General features: G+C 38.3%; 1 non-coding gene across 1 annotated transcript; it reads right to left on the bottom strand.

Annotated features, from left to right (window-relative positions):
- Positions 1–10656: 10656 nt before the first annotated feature.
- On the bottom strand, positions 10657–10760 carry LOC112753679 (small nucleolar RNA R71). Its single transcript, XR_003178053.1, has one exon. It is a non-coding gene; the product is annotated as a small nucleolar RNA R71 (small nucleolar RNA).
- Positions 10761–11380: the final 620 nt, after the last annotated feature.

Genomic DNA, 11380 nt, shown 5'->3' with positions numbered 1-11380 from the left:
AACATGCTTCTTTGATCTTATATTTGCTTATTATTAATCCTCTCTTATTACCATTAGATCCCTTGATATGTGTGTTAAGTGATTTCAGAGATTACAGGGCAAGAATGGCTCAGAGGATGGAAAGGAAGCATGCAAAAGTGGAAGGAATACAAGAAGTTGGAGAAATTGCTAAGCTGTCCAGCCTGACCTCTTCGCACTCAAACGGCTATAACTTTAGCTACAAAGGTCCAAATGATGCGGTTCCAGTTGCGTTGGAAACTAACATCCGAGGGTTCGCAACGATATATAATTTGCCATAGCTTCCTCGAAGCTAGACGATGCGAACGCGTGAATGACGTGCCCCCGCGTCGCATCTGTAAAACTGCAATCCACGCTAACGCGTGGACGACGCCTCCGCGTCGCTTTGCCGCAACCTGAACGTACCAGAAATTACTGGGAGTGATTTCTGCGCTATTTTTGACCCAGTTTTCAGCCCAGAACACACAGATTAGAGGCTATAAAGTAGGGGAATGCATCCATTCATCGAAGAAGCTCACAATACACAATTTTAGGATTTAGATGTAGTTTTTAGAGAGAGAGGTTCTCTCCTCTCTCTTAGGATTTAGGATTAGGATTTTTCTTACTTTCAGGATTGTTTCTTTTTATCAGTTCAATTTTCCTTTTATTTTCCCAATTTAATTTATGAACTTTTCCATGTTACATTTGATATCTTTTTTAGTACAAATTGAGGTATTTCAGCCTATGAATGTTTTATTCTATTTATGAATGCTTTTAATTTAATTTAGATATTTTCTTCCTTTTGGCTTTGGTTAAGTAATTGGTAACGCTTGAGCTGTCAAATAAAGCAGTGGTTGAAATTGGGAGTCGCTCCAATAACTCTAGTCTTTCCATAGGAATTGACTAGGACCTGAGGATTAAGCTAATTAATCCACTTGATTTACCTTCATAGTTAGAGGTTAACAAAGTGGGATTAAAATCCAGTTCTCATCACAATTGATAAGGATAGGACTTCCAATTCTATTACCTTGCCAAGAGTTTATTTTATTATTACTATTTTATTTTTCTTATCATTTAACATACTGCTTCCTTACTTTCAAAACCCCCAATTTACAAGACTCATAACCAATAATAAGAATATACTTCCCTGCAATTCCTTGAGAAGACGACCCGAGGTTTAAACACTTGGTTATCAATTTTAAAGGGGTTTGTTACTTGTGACAACCAAAACGTTTGTAAGAAAGGTTGATTGCTTGGTTTAGTAACTATACTTGCAACGAGAGTTTACTATAACTTCTAACCCATCAATCTTCCAAGTTCTTTCAAAATGGCACTGTTGCCGGGAAATTACAAACGTGTGCCTTATTATTGGTTATTGTAAATATTTGCTTTTTGCTTGTTTATTTGTTTTTATTTTTGTTTTTATTTTTTACTTTTTTTTTCATAAATTAAGAGGTTATTGGTTTTTATTTAGTTATTAAAAAAATTTTTCAAAAATTCAAATTTAAAAATTTTCAAATTTCAATTTAAAAATTTTCAAATTTTAAATTTCAAATTTCAAAAATTTAAAATTCAAATTTCAAAATTCAAATTTCAAAATTTCAAAAATTTAATTTTCAAATTCAAAATTTAAATAACCTTTTAATTTAAAATTTGTTTTTATTTTTGTTTTTTTTTATTATTATGAGTTCTCACCCCTCTCGCTTTGAGTTGGTTCCAATGTTGTTGCAAGGAATGGAAATTATAATAGGGACATGCATCGAGGTCAAAATAATCAGAGATGGAAGGAGCCACGAGGATCTGATCAACCCTTTCGGCAACATCACCTTCCAAAATACCATGGACAACGACCATCCTACAATGCATGCCAAGACAATAGATATGGTGGACCCCCTTGTAGTTACCAACAAGCTCCATCATATGCCAATAAACCATCTCCTCAACACAACTTTGAACCACCATACTCACAAACCCCTTACCACCAAACACCACCATATAACCCTAATCCTTATCCACCACACCAACCACCATATGAACCACGCCCAGAACCACCACCTCAATATTCACCATCTCTATATCCATCAATCCAAGAGCACTATGATCCTACTTATGATAGCTGAGCACAACAAGAATCAAAGGATCGTCTCAAGAAAACAGTGGAAAGATTTCATGCAACCCTTCACCAATTGAATCAAGCGATAAATCAATTAGCTTCCCGACGTTCGGACACTCAAGGAACCCCCATGGCTTCATGTGGACAATCTAATGAAGAACGTAGTATGAAGGAGACATTAGAAACTCCGGTGGACAGCAAGGAGCATGAATTTGTACTGGAACAAGTGGAGGAAGCTGGAATTATTGAAGAAGAAGAAGTGGTTGAAGACTTAGGAGATGCTGAACCTCCTTAGAAAAGTCAAGACATAGAGCCTCCTTCAAAACGTTTAAAATTGATGTTGAACAGGGTGTACAACCTCCAAGATATATCATGGTTGAAGACCTTGAAGAGGTTGATCAAGAGATGGATTCAATCATTGATGAATTCTTATCCACAATTGAATCCTCTCCCATTGAACTTGACATGGAGATGGAAGAAGAAAAAGCACAACCTCCCACACTCTTTGTGAACAATGAAGAAGAGATTGAATTGGAAGACAGCTACCAAGAGGAAGAGGTTGAAATTGAAGAAGCTTGCAAAGAGGTGGAAGCTGTTAAAGAAGATCCCAGGGGAATGGAGCTTGAAATCACCTTGCCGAAGTTATTGGAGACCCCTCCCCCTAAGTTGCCATCATCCTTCACAACATTCAAGTGGGTAAAATTCATATCCCTTAGCTTTCTAATTCCACCTGAATATGGGCTACTGGAGACGGATGGTCAACTTAGAGCTCTTTGTGGCATTAAGAGTAAGAGAAAGATGGTAAGTGGTAAGAATTGTCCTGCAAGGTTCATTATGGTTGGAAGCTTTAAGTTTAAACGCAAAGGTTGGTGCAGAGCTCAATTGAATGCGTCTAGAAAGTTGTTTGGACGCTTCACTGAGAATTCTAAAGCTAAACCACCCGGATGGAATCAAGATAATCAACTAGAAGACGGGTGCAAAAGCAAAATTTGGGATCCCAGAATTCATTCTGGAAATCAACACTCTTGGGGCCTTGTCACTTGCTTTAACTTGCTTGAAGGCTTTCTGCGCCTAGTTTGGGACCCTGGAGGTTACTGGAAGTACAAACATTGGTAGAGATTCCTAGATGAGTTCAAGCACAAGCCACCATAACAGGGAGCTCACCAGATGTCCAACTTAAGGACTTTAACTAAAAGTGCTAGGTGGGAGACAACCCACCATGGTATGATCGTTCCTTTTTCATTTTTATTTAGTTTTATTTGTTTTCGAGTTTTATTTTATTTTATTGTATTGAACTTGGAGTTTTGCATAACATTCATATTAGCATTGCATTCTGCATTTTTCATGCATAAAGAAAAATAAAAAGAGAGAGAGAGAGAGGGAGAGCACGTGACGCGACAGCGTCGCCGACGCGTCCGTGTCGTATGTTCCTCAAGAAGAAAAAGAAATCGAACAGAGAGTCATGCGGGAGCGTGGCTGGAGGTGTGCCTTTGGCACAAATCACCCCACGCGACCACGTCACTCACGCGGCCACGTGACCTGATAATCGACGTGAAAAGGGTGCATAGCCGAAAGTTATGCTAGAGTGGTGCTAGACTAGTGCTAGATGCACAGTCCCTACCATGCGAATGCGTGCCCCACGCGTTCGCGTCATATCCCAATATTGGCCACTCACATGATTGCATGACCCACGCGATCGCGTCACCCGTATTTTGGCAAAATAAGATTTCAAACAGAGACTTGTGCTAGCGCGAGGCTGCCCTCGCGCCAGTAGCATAAAACGTGTCACGTGACCGTGTGACCGACGCGACCGCGTCAATCCGAATAAGCGCAATTCGCGCGGACGCGTCACCCACGCGTCTTCGTCGCTTGCGCCGCACAACTTATCCAGATTAGTGCCAATTATCTTATCTTTTCTTCTCTACTCCTAATTTCTTCTATCTTTTCTTCTTTCTCTCTCCTTCTTACTTTCTTTTTCCTCACTTCTTTCCCTTCACATTCTTCTTATCTTTCATTTTATTTTACTTACTTTATTTGCATATTTCATTCATTGCATTTTAATTTAATACATATTTTTTTCTTTTCTAAATTTATTATTTTTCCTTTAGTGTTGATTTTCTTATTTACTTGTTGCATCTTCTCTTGAATTATTTTGGGTGCTTCGTGACTTATGTTATTCTGGTTAGGTAATATTATTTAAATCAATGCCAATCTTTTATATCTGTATTACTTTTGTATTGACATGAATTTATATTATCTCTCCTTCCCCACTCTCTTCCCCATTGTTGTAAATTTTGCACCATTGGTATGCCATGTGCTTCTATTGTTCTCTCACGTACATGTTGAAGCTTCCATGTAAATGAGACCCTTATCAATTGGCATTTATCCACCCATACTTCATTTGTTTTCTTATCTTTATTTCTGGGTTACTATTCTTCTTTTTCTCTTTTTTTAGGCTGGCCACCGAAGACGGAAAAAGGGAGAAACTTCTATAAGGGGAGACAAACAAGTCCATCTGCACAATCCTTGCAGAAAATCATCAGTTGGAACAACCCGTCCACCTGCACATCTCAGCATGCACTGAGGACGGTGCAATCTTTAAGTGTGGGGAGGTCGATATCGATCTCCATGGGTTAGTTACTCTTCCATCTCAACACCAATGGTTTATTTTCCTTGTAAGTTGTTGCATTTACAAATTTGATTGCATGATTATTTGATTTTATGCATATTTTACCACTTGGTTGAAGTAATATTTTCTTTTTCAAGAAACCTTTTAAGAGCATTTCACTAATTTGAATAAAATTTAATGTTACACTTGTTTGAAGAAATATTATACTGGAACATGGTTTAGAGCTCGAACACACAAAACCTGAGAGATTTTTGAGCCTATTTGAATTGGTTGCATTTTACCAACCAATATTTTATTTTTGGTGTGTGTTTTTCTCTCTAAAACTGTGATCTTTGTCTTGCTTAATTCTATATTTCCATGATTTGATGTATGCATACACTTACATGATTGAGGCCTTTATTTCACTGAGCTTACATACCCATATGGCCTTACCCTTTTCATTATTCTTTGCAAATCAATTTTGAGCCTATTTTACCCCTTTGTTCTTTACTTTAGCACATCATTAACTCTAAGCAAAAAACAATAATGTCCTTAATTTGAATCCTTGGTTATCTTAGACTAGTGAGAGTACTTATGATTTAAGTGTGGGAAAATTGGGTTTGGAAACATTTGGTTTGAGAATTGAGTATGTTAGAATTTTCTGAAAATGAGAAAAAAATGTTTAGGACATGATTCATGCATCCAATAATTTAATCATATGCATTGAGAAAAAAAAGATATATATATATATAAAGAGAAGTGAGAAAAATAAAAAAAAAAGCAATTAAGCAAAAAGGGGACAGAATGCCCCAAAGTAAGTGGTGAAAGCAATGCATATGTACTGTACTTGAAATTAAAATGCATGAATATGTGGAAAAAATGGTTAATGGATAGTTAGATGTGGTATTATGATTACATGGATTGTCTAAAATTAGGTGGAAAGTTTAAGTTAATTAAGGATTCAGATTTTAGTCCACTTGGCCAAATACAATCCTACCTTGACCCTAACCGTATTACAACCCTTAAAAGACCTCTTAATTTGTGTATTTGTGCATTAAATTTATGTTGATTATTAGAAGAAAAGCAAGCCTTAGAAAGCAAGGTTAGTAGAGAATTGAGAGAATCGAACCTTAAACACCTGAGCGATTAGAGTGCATACACTTCTAGTGAGGGTTCGATGCTCGATTCCTTGTTCCCGGCTTTCATGAGCTATTTTCTTCTGCAAGTTCACTTGTACTTCATTTTTATGATTTGAATTAGTGAAATCCAGTTCATATTTATTCTTGAATGATTTACTTACTTTTGACCAAGTAGGTAGAAACATTTTGAATGTAGTTGCATTCATATAGATAGGTTGTATTTCATGCATTTTACCATTCCTCTTCACTCTTTTAGTTCTCTTAAGCTTAGCATGAGGACATGCTAATGTTTAAGTGTGGGGAGGTTGATAAACCACTATTTTATGATTTATCTTGTGCTCAATTGAGTGGTTTTTATCAACTCTTTACCCACTTATTCATACTATTTGCATGGTTTTACATTTGCCTTCCTAATTATGTGCTTTGATTGAAAACATGCTTCTTTGGCCTTAAGTTCCCTATGTTTAAATCCTCTCTTATAACCATTAGATGCCTTGATATGTGTGTTAAGTGATTTTAGAGATTACAGGGCAAGAATGGCTCAGAGGATGGAAATGAAGCATGCAAAAGTGGAAGGAATACAAGAAGTTGGAGAAATTGCTAAGCTGTCCAGCCTGACCTCTTCACACTCAAACAGCTATAACTTTAGCTACAGAGGTCCAAATGACGCAGTTCTAGTTGCGTTTGAAAGCTAACATCTGGGGCTTCGGAACGATATATAATTTGCCATAGCTTCCTGGTGCGCAGAAATCGTGACGGTTCCATTCCTTGGTAACGGCGTTGAAAACTTTATACGCATGTTCATAATCTTAATTCTTTGTCACAACTTCGCACAGCTGACCAGCAAGTGCACTAGGTCATCCAAGTAATAAACCTTACGTGAGTAAGGGTCGATCCTACGGAGATTGTCGGCTTGAAGCAAGCTATGGTCATTTTGTAAATCTCAGTCAAGCGGATTCAAATGTATTAAGAGATTATAGTGTACTAAAAGATAATTAAAATAGGATAGAGATACTTATGTAATTCATTGGTGAGAGTTTCAGATAAGTGTATAGAGATGCTTTCGTTCCTCTGAACTTCTGCTTTCCTGCTGTCTTCATCCAACCATTCCTACTCCTTTCCATGGCAAGCTTTATGTAGGGCATCACCGTTGTCAATGGCTACATCCCATCCTCTCTGTGAAAATGGTCCAATGCGCTGTCACTGCATGGCTAATCATCTATCGATTCTCGATCATACTAGAATAGGATTTACTATCCTTTTGTGTCTGTCACTACGCCCAGTACTCTCGAGTTTGAAGCTCGTCACAGCCATCCCTTCCCAGATCCTACTCGGAATACCACAAACAAGGTTTAGACTTTCCAGATCTCAAGAATGGCCATCCATGGGTTCTAACTTATACCATGAAGATTTTAATATCTCGGACTCGGTCCTCTATATTAGATATCTAAGAGATATTCATTCTAGTTTGTTTGCATGTAGAACGGAAGTGTTTGTCAGGCACGCGTTCATAAGTGAGAATGATGATGAGCATCACATAATCATCACATTCATCATGTTTTTGGGTGCGAATGGATATCTTAGAATAGGAATAAGCTTGAATTGAATAGAGAAACAGTAGTACTTTGTATTAATTCGTGAGGAACAGCAGAGCTCCACCATTTGAAAATACATAAGTGATAATGGTCCAGGCATGGCCGAATGGCTGATGCCAAGGCATCTTAGGCTAGTTTCACTAGCATTTTTCTGTTAGTTTTAGTTGTTTTATGCATTTTCTTGAGCTTAAAGTAACCAAGAATGGTTAAATGAATAACAAAGCAACAGTATGATTTTGATGCAAATTCCATGAGTTTTAGTTATATTACTTGAATGCTATGACTGGAAGATTTCTCATGAAATTTTGCAAGACTTTGATGCAATTGTTTGGATGATTTCAGGGAAGAAGAGGCTAGGCAAGGAAGCAACAAAATCAATAAAGGAAGCTTGAATATCACATGTGGAGTTTAAGTTCCAGTTTAAGCTTAAACTAGAACTTAAACTACCAAGCCATATAATGCTGGAAATGGCGTTTAAGTTCCAGTTTAAGCCTAAACTGGAGCTTAAACGCCAGAATCATGAAGGCTAAGAAATGCTGAAACTGAAGTTTAACCTCCAGTTTAACCTTAAACTGGAGGTTAAACGCCAGAATGAGAATTCCACTCAGGAAGCATTTCCACGTTTAACCTCCAGTTTAACCTTAAACTGGAGGTTAAACGCCAGAAATGGGAAATGCACCAGGGAGCCATTTCCACGTTTAAGCTCCAGTTTAACCTTAAACTGGAGCTTAAACGTGTTCGACCAAGTTTTCTCCTCCAGGGTTGCTTTCTCCATTTCCACGTTTAAGCTCCATTTTAACCTTAAACTGGAGCTTAAACGTGTTCGACCTCCAGGGGTTGCTTTCTCTATTTCCACGTTTAAGCTCCAGTTTAACCTTAAACTGGAGCTTAAACGTGTTCGACTACGTTACCCTCCAGGGCTGCCTTCTTCCATTTCCACGTTTAAGCTTCAGTTTAACCTTAAACTGAAGCTTAAACGTGCTTCCACAAAAGGCATCACTGGAAGTGTCTGGCGTTTAAGCTGCAGTTTAAGCTTAAACTGCAACTTAAACGCCACTCTTGGAAAAGGTTTCTGGGCCAAAAATATTTCAGTTTAAGTTAGCATTTGAGCACAAACATTAACTTAAACTTACTCTGGTATGAAACCCAATTGAATATCATGGTTTATGGGATTGGGCCTGAAGGATTGATGAGTCTGGAATTTCAATTTGTTGAGTCATGTGTCATTACTTGATTATCACTAAGTTGGCTCAATGAATGTTACAGAATTTGGATCAGCAGCCTCATCAAGATTATGGATCATAAACCCAAGCAAAAGGAAAGCAGGGAGAGGCCTCAAAGCCCAAGAAACACAACAGAAGCTCAATGAAGAAAGTGTATAAATAGGATAGAATTTAAGTTAGAGGAACTTTGACCTTTTCATTTTGCTAGTTTTCATACCTTTGTAATTGAATTCAGAGCTATGATTCACTAAACCCCTTTCATTGGGTTAGGGAGCTCTATTGTAATTCAATGAATCAATAATAGTTTTATCTTCTTCTTCAATCTTTTCTCTTGAATTTTGTTAGAAAGCTTCTCGATCTAATTCCATTGGGTAGTTGTCTTGGGAAAGAAACTACCCATAATTGGAATCCTTCGGAACCTTGGGAAAGGAATGGAGGATTCATGCTAGAGAAACTTTCTCACAGTGAATTGGATTGGGGTTTGGATGGATATTGTGACATGTAATCCTACCAAATTGTGGTTCATGAAACTGTGTGGTATAATCAGTGATCGAGCATCATCTCTTCTTATGAACATTTAAACCAAGGGATTGGGAATTTGTTTGTTTTTAGAGAGAATTGGTGAGCCAAGGGATTGGGATCCAATCATATAAGATTGCCAAGCAAAATTCAATGAACGCATTGGTTGAGGAAGAGATAAACATGTTTTGATTCGGAGATCTCAATATCTCCTATAACCCAATGAATTCCCCATTTCTGATTTCCACTTTCTCTTTACATTCTGCAACTCAATTCATGCAATCACCCCCATTCCCTTTTAATTTCAGCAATTTAGCTTATGCTCTTTAATTCATGCAATTTAAGATTCCGCCATTTCAATTTCTTGTCATTTACGTTTCCCGCCAATTTTACATTCCGCAATTCTCATCTAATTCTTGATTCCGCTCAACTAGACACACTTCTAATCCGAATTGCTCATTCAACCAATCCTTGTGGGATTCGACCTCACTCTATTGTGAGTTTTTACTTGACGATAACCGGTGCACTTGCCGGAAGGAATTTTGCCGATCGTGCAATTTCCTAAATCGTAGCATAACAAGTTTATGCGCATCAAGTTTATGGCACCGTTGCCGGGGATTGGTTTTCGATTGACAATTCTCAAATTGGAAGTTAACTAGATTGAGCATTTTTCTTGCTTTGTTAATTCAGTTCAAGTTACTTGTTGAATTTTTAATTTCTGCACTCTGTTACATGCTTTCTTTCTTTATGCCTTTAAATTCAAGCAACTAACTCACTGACTCACTAACTGTTTGAATTAATTCCTCAACTGCTCTAACCATACTCTTCCATTAACCAAGAGTATTTCACTTGTTTGTTGCCTGTGCTGTGTTCTTGTATGACAGGTAGGAGAGGAGAGACATCAACCCCTCCATATACCGAACCAGAGAGGACCCTTCATAGACTTAGAAGGGAAGCAAGAGGGAAGAGAGTACTGGGAGAAGAAGAATCTGAAGGAGAATCTGAGGACAATTTTGAGGAAGCTTTAGATCTCAACATGGATAGAGAAGTTCACAACCATGAGAGAGCTGATGGAAACAATGCCATTCCTGAGAGGAGGGTTCTTAGTTCATACATAAACCCAACCTCTGGGAGTTGTGGTAGCAGCATTCAGAAACCACCCATTCAGGCCAACAATTTTGAGCTCAAACCATAGCTAATATCACTTGTGGAGAATCATTGTTCATTTGGTGGGAGTGCTAATGAAGACCCAAACCAACATCTCACAAAATTCCTGAGAATTTGCGACACTGTGAAGTCCAATGGAGTCCAGGAAGATGCCTATAAACTGCTTTTATTCCCATTTTCACTTAGGGACAAGGCAGCTAAGTGGCTGGAATCATTCCCAAGGGGGAGCCTAACAACCTGGGATGAGGTGGAAAGCAAGTTTCTGGCACATTTCTACCCCCCACAAAAGGTCAATAGGCTTCGATCTGAGGTTCAGACGTTTAGACAACAAGATGGTGAAACTCTCTACGAGGCATGGGAGAGATTCAAGGATTTGACAAGGAAATGCCCACCAGACATGTTCCATGACTGGGTGCAATTGCATATTTTCTATGATGGACTTTCTTATGAATCAAGGAAGGCTGTAGACCATTCATCAGGAGGTTCATTGAACAGGAAAAAGACTGTGGAAGAAGCCATTGAAGTGATTGAGACAGTGGCTGAGAATGAGTACTACTATGCTTCAGAGAGACACAACACTAAGGGAGGCATGGAGCTGAACCATGTTGATACAATTTTAGCCCAAAACAAGGTGTTTGCAAAGCAACTAGTAGAGCTCACCAGGAAATTAGAAACAAAGCAAGTGGCTGCAATACACACACAAGATCAAGAGGAAGTAAGCACTGAAGGAGGTGATTGGGAAGAGGCCAACTATGTGGGAAACCAACAAAGGCAATCATATGATCCACATTCAAACACTTACAACGCAGGATGGAAAAACCACCCAAACTTTGGGTGGGGGAATCAACAAACCCAACCACAAAACCACAAACCTTACAACCACAACCAACATAACAATTCCACATACCAAAACTCCAACCAAAGATCATACCAAGCCACACAAAACACTTACTCCCAACCATCATATCATGGCCAAAATAATCAACCTACCCAACCTAATCCGAACCAACAATTTCAAG

Source organism: Arachis hypogaea, chromosome 15, assembly GCF_003086295.3.
Source record: "Arachis hypogaea cultivar Tifrunner chromosome 15, arahy.Tifrunner.gnm2.J5K5, whole genome shotgun sequence".
In the NCBI taxonomy this organism is placed as follows: Eukaryota; Viridiplantae; Streptophyta; class Magnoliopsida; order Fabales; family Fabaceae; genus Arachis; species Arachis hypogaea.
Note: the sequence above shows the minus strand (reverse complement) of the source record. Positions and strands in the feature narration are given on the sequence as shown.